This window comes from Eubalaena glacialis, chromosome 8, assembly GCF_028564815.1.
Source record: "Eubalaena glacialis isolate mEubGla1 chromosome 8, mEubGla1.1.hap2.+ XY, whole genome shotgun sequence".
In the NCBI taxonomy this organism is placed as follows: domain Eukaryota; kingdom Metazoa; phylum Chordata; class Mammalia; order Artiodactyla; family Balaenidae; genus Eubalaena; species Eubalaena glacialis.
The window spans coordinates 127,415,455-127,421,636 of NC_083723.1; the positions used below are offsets into that span (position 1 = coordinate 127,415,455).

General features: G+C 45.1%; 1 non-coding gene across 1 annotated transcript; it reads right to left on the reverse strand.

Annotated features, from left to right (window-relative positions):
- Window positions 1-5,859: 5,859 nt before the first annotated feature.
- Window positions 5,860-5,932, reverse strand: TRNAR-CCU (transfer RNA arginine (anticodon CCU)). Its single transcript has one exon. It is a non-coding gene; the product is annotated as a tRNA-Arg (tRNA).
- Between the last annotated feature and the right edge of the window lie 250 nt (window positions 5,933-6,182).

Below are 6,182 nucleotides of genomic sequence, written 5' to 3' on the forward strand. Positions count from 1 at the left end.
GGCCTCCGACTTTCCTAGTCTCTTGCTGCCTTCAGAACTGCTCCTGGGCTCGAAGAGGTTCTCAGGAAAAGCCCTCGAGTGTCTCTGCTCTCATGTGAGGGTTCGAATGCAAGCACAGGGTATAGGCAACTCCTCCGTCGCCAAGACCAGATGAAGACCGCTGAACACCAAGAAAGCCTGGCGGGGTTTTGTTCTCCTCTGAAGGGTGAGAGGCAGGCAGATCTTGGTGGGGCAGCAACTTTCAAATATGGTCTTTGGTGGCCCCAGCCTCCCGTTCATGCCCCTGTGGAATCTCTTGCCCTTGAGTGCAGGCTGCACCTAGTGACTGGCTTTTACTAAATAAAATAAGGCAAAACTAACGGGATGTCACTTGTGTGATTAGATTACAAAAGACTGCGACTTCCATCCTGGCGGCATTCTCTCCCTGTCAGCTGCGATGCTTCAGTAAAGCAAGTGCCACGTTGGAGAAGCCATCACGGCAGCCCGGAGGAGCTGAATCCCACCAGCAACCCGGACAGTGAGCTCGGGAGTGATCGTGCCCGGGGGAGCCTTCAGATGAGACACGGCCCCACGCAGCTCCTCGACCGCAGCCTCGTGAGGCCCTGGATCAGAAGACCAGCTCAGCCGTGTTCGGACTCCTGCCCCACAGGAACTGTGAGATGGCAAATGCTGTTCTTTCAAGCCACTAATTCTGTGGTAATTTGTTACATAGCAATAGATGATTAACACGCTCAAACTGACCAGAGCCTGTGACTGTAATGAATCTTTACACTTTTCAACATGATTATTTTTCAGAGGGAGGAACTTCTCGGTGTAAGTGTGATATGCTCAGCAATAAATGTTGAACCCCAGTTTCCACTGTTGACAAAGAGGAGAATGCCTCTATTGAAACCAAGACATTTCTCATCCGTTCATATTTGTTAATCATTTACCCAATCTTGTTAATCATTTACCCAATTTATGGGTCCCTCAATTTCTCAGAATCCTCTATTTTGCCTGGTACTTGCAAATAGGTTACTTCTTGTCTTATTTATACCACCAGAGGCAAAGAAAGGAGAAGAAGCTCAGCTCAAACCTCTTCTAGCCATCAGGGATTTTGACAAAGGCTTAGACCATCATGTAGAATATCAGGAAAATATTGGTCAGCAAGATACACAACAAAGGTAAGAAGGCAGATGCAAAGCAGAGAGAGAGGAGATGAAAGACACCAAAGAAATTCAGTCAGCCTCCTGATTCACTGGGGGCTGGGCCTGCTGGAATCTTTGAGGAATGATTCCCTTTTCATAAGCCCAGGCTTCCATGGCCAGGCTCTTCTGGTCCAGCTGGGAAGAGGAGCTGGGGCAGAAGGTGACAACAGCTTGACCTGAGAGCCCATTCCCTCATCTACGGATCATGAAATTCAGGCTACAGAAGAATCGTGTCTGAGAACTTAGCTTCAAAATATACAAAAGTAGTGAAAACAACAAGCTTCTGCTTACTCATTTTCAGGTGTTCCTATGTTACCGGAACTCCAATAATGTAAATACAGTTGTCTAAACAGAGCAATCCTTAGAGGCCTGCCGCCAGCAGAAATATGTCCTGCAGAACCTAAATTATGCAAGGCAACCCCCCCAAAGGAAAAGCACCCAATTTCACAATATGCCCGGTTTTTTAAATATAGTGTGTTCTTTTTCTTGTATTTTTTTGCCTTACCTTTTAAAAAAAAAGTATGATCAATATCTTCTCTTTCTTCAACTATCCTCCGACGTTCTGGAAAAGAACTGGCAACTGGGAGGTGCGAGTTATAAACCCTGGAGGCTCCCTGAGGGGTGTCACAGGTTGCTGCCCTTTCCTCCTTCTTGTTCTGGTTTCCATTCGAAAGGACCGTCAAGCACAGGTCTGCTGTTTCTGTGCGATTACGAGGGAGTCCTTGGATCCTCCTTGTGTTTTCTGAAATCCCGTAAGTGTATATAAACCTGCACGGAAGACCCTCCAACGGACCCTCGTTGACGCCCCATCTGGGCACTCACGTGGCTGGGCCCATTCTCACGCAGAGCTTGGCTCGCGCTGGCATGTGTCGCTGAGAACTCAAGTTCAAGCTTTTCTGCGCTGTGACTGGGGCTGCCTTGGGAAGCACGACACTCCGCTCTGTGTGGCCATCGAGAGAAACCCGGGAAGAATCAGGAGACGAGAGCTAACTCAAGGATTCGACTGAGGCAGAAGAAGAAATGCGAGAGCAGACAGGGTTACAGGGTCAGCTCAGTGTCCAGGAGAGTCCACTGCAACCCTAAAAAATGGCTTTACTGTGCCGCAGAGGAAGCAGGGTAGGAGGGGTCCCAGGCAGGCTGGAGGTGTCCAGTGAGGAGGACAACAGATGTTGAATTCTGGGTTTTTCAGGACTGACAAAGAAGTAAGAATAAGACAGAAGCCAATTCTGCTTTGAGGGGATTCGACAAACCAGATGAACTTGACCTTTGGTTCCAAAGGCCTCTTGAGGAGCTTGGAGGATGAGGGACAAAGCTGAAGGGGATTTAGGAGGAACTACTCCCATAAACGTTTACTGTCCTTACCAAACGACTTCAGATGAATTAGGAAAAATACCTCCTATAAGACTGGACATTTTCCATCTTGAGCAGGAGGGGGTGAAAATATCTCCCCTCCCATGAGTTTTCAAAACCAAAAGCCATCCTCAAACATTCTCAGGTTTGCATTTCAAACTCACATGACCAGGTGGTCCATGAAATCTCAAGCCAAGATTCTGGTTGATTGTGACCTGGACTTCGTAACACATCCAGGCATTTGAAGAAGCCACTTGAGAGACCTACCTTGAAACCAGGCCTCAGAAAATTCCCACAAATGAAATCCCAACAAATGTGAGCTCACACTCAAAAATGCACAAGGAATGAGTCGCCATGAACAAGACACCACAGAAGGGGCTCACACAGAGCATGACCTCTGCACAGACTTCAGTGACTGGGATTTCCAGACACATGATTGCTCCGTTTGGTATGGAAGGATGTCGGATCAGCCCAGTGGTAGTGTCAGGAGTGTTAAGGAGTGTTCCGTATATACTTGGAAGGTACAGCTGACAAGAACTGCGGACTGAGTGCACGTGGGGGTTAAGAAACACTGAAGTCAGAGATCATTGTAAGAGTTTGGGCCTGAGCATCTGGAAGGATGGACTTGCCATTTCTGAGTGGGGAGACAGCAGAAAGGAGGCGACTCAGGAGTGAGGGGCGGTCAGCCCTCTGGGCCGCCGTGTTTGCACGACGTGCCTGCCGGACACACAAGTGGTGATGTGGGGAACACAGACCACGGGGGACACTTGGGGTAGACATATGGGTTTCAGACATGATTTTTATCATCTTCAGCATATAGTACTAAACCCATGGGACCAAATGAGGTCACTAAGAGAACAAATGTACATGCAGGAGAAATGGACCAGACTGATTCTGGGAAAAGGCAACTTTCAGGGACCAAAAGATGAATAGAAACTATCAAGGGAATCTGAGGACTCGGCAGTTTGGAGACGTTTGTTGCCATGAGGAAGAGCAGTGTCCCTGGAATGGGGGAAGGGCAGAAGGCAGATTAGAATGGATTTAAAAGAAAGTGGGAGAAAAGGAAGATTAAGACAAGGCAAGGAAAGTGTTTTGCAGTGTTTTGCTATAGGTGAGAGCAAAGTGGCAACCGCTGAACGCTATGTGGGGTAAAGGGATTTTCTTGTTAGGATGCGAGAGGGGAGAGCATATATGGCTGCTCATGGCAAAGATCCTACAAGAGATGAAAAATGCTGATGGAGAACAGAGATGGGGCAGTGGCTCTGTGGCTGACCAGGGGAGAAGGGCTTTCGCGTACAAGCAGGGGGTTGACCTTGGGTAGGAGGCAGGACATGTGATCCCAAATCTCAGGGAGAAGGTTAGGTTATATGCGTACAGATCCCCTTAGGCTGGGCTGGAGTGTTGGGAGTGGAGAGGAGGGTTCGAGATAAAAGAAGAAAAGGCCAAGGAGTAGTCCAGGGCAGCGGGAAGGTGGAGCCATCAGGAAAACACAGTAGGGTTGTGGGACGGCCCTTGAAGTTCATGGTCATGACCCCAGGCAGCAAGCGTCAGGAGCTGGAGGTGCCGGAGGAACAAGCAGAGAACAGACCCAGCCCAGACAGGAAGCCGGGTGGGGAGCAGCTCAACCGGGATGGAGGGTCATGAGATCACATAAGGGAGCGGGGAGAGCAGAGCCACGCAGGAGGCTGCACGGAGCTGAAAAGATCTGAGACTTGAAAGGAGGACCAAGGAGCCCTCTTGACACACGCACACTGGTCCCCACGAAGAGAAGTCAAATAACAGAACATAAAAATATTTCCAGATGTAACTTAAACTTCCCAGGAATAAAGCAAATCTTGACTCTACATCTGAAATGTCGCACAAAAGCTAGGCAAGCAATGACATATCGCAAAAGGTTAACAAAGAGAAGATGTGATAAATACCCAAAGCACGACCTAAACTAGGCATCCCCAGTATTATCACACATCCGTGGGTTAAGCAAAACAAATATGATAAACTCCTGTATTTAAAGGAAAAGATGACACCACAGAAGCACACCTGCAACAGTGATTCGGAAATCTTGAAAGTAAAAGGATGGGCAAAAAATACCAGGCAGATCCAGTTCACGTTAAAAAAGAAGAAAAAGAGAAAACCTGCAAAAATTACCAGGACTATTCTGCAGAAGAGGAAGGGGCGAGAACTCATCTTTTTAGATGCTATAACCCCTATAAAGCTGCAGCTATTCAAACTGTATTATATTGGAACATAAATAGATAAACAGATCAATGTAATGGAATAGAAAGTCCACTAGCAGAACCAAATATATAAAGAATTTAATGAAGAGCAAAGGTAGAATTTCTCCAGTGTTGCGGTGACTGGGTTGCCATCTGGGAAAAAAAGAAAGTTAGAGCACTTCTCACTCCTTACACAAATATAAGTTCCAAAATGATAAAAGTGTTACAAGTAAAACCCAAACTATAAAAATATTGTAAGGAAACACGGGGTGAATTTTTTCAATCTTAGAGTATGGAAGGCCTTTCTAACTATGACACAAAATTCAGAAACCATAAAAACTGGGAAATCCTACTCAACAAATATAAAAAAAAATGATCTTTGGAAGGAAAACTTAAAAATACAGTCAAAAGACAAATGCAAACTAGGAAAGTAGAAAATATTTGCGGAACATATCATAGAAAAAGAGGTAATTTTTGATCTACAAAGTTTTTTCAAAAAGAAAAAGTCAAATAACACAATAGAAAAAAACCAACAACACAAAAGAAAAAAATGGTCCTTTTTTTAAACATGCAGAAAAAGAAATCCAAAGAGCTCTTATGCATGTAAAAAGAAACCTGGTATCACTCAGAGGAAGGGAAATGTAAATTAAGAATATAATGAAATAATTTTTAAAGGCCTGTCAGTTTGGCAAAGAGCAAAACACCTGATTACATATTAGGTTGGTGGGAGATGGGGAAACAGGCCCGTCTGCGACTATCACCCCAGTCAGAGTGTAAATGGATACAGCGTCCAGGGGAGAAAACGTGGTAATATCTATAAACATTAAATTCTCTTATACATTTCACCCAGCAATTCCACTTCTAGGAATTTATCCTTCACACGAGAATGGCATATATACAAATATCCTCAATTCAGCACTGATTTTAATTGCAAAAGATTGAGACCAGCATAGCATACAGGTTCAGTAAATGTTATAGCTATGCAGTGAAATACTATGCGGATGTTTAGAAGAATGACACAGCTTTAGATGCCTTATATGAAACAAAGTTCCATTATAATTGTTAATTATTTTTTTTTCGGCTGCGCTGTGCAGTATGCGGGATCTTAGTTCCCCGACCGGGGATCGAACCCATGCCCCCTGCGTCAGGAGCGCAGAGTCTTAACCACTGGACCGCCAGGGAAGTCTCTATAATTGTTAATGCTACCATCTAAGAGAATCTGCAGGACACATTGGTAGAGAAGTATATATATATTTATATTTATATACATACTATAGAGAACAGTATGGAGGTTCCTTAAAAAACTAAAAATAGAGCTACCATATGATCCTGCAATCCCACTCCTCAGCATATATCCAGAGGAAACTCTAATTCGAAAAGATACATGCACCCCAATGTTCACAGCAGCACTATTTACAATAGCCAAGACATG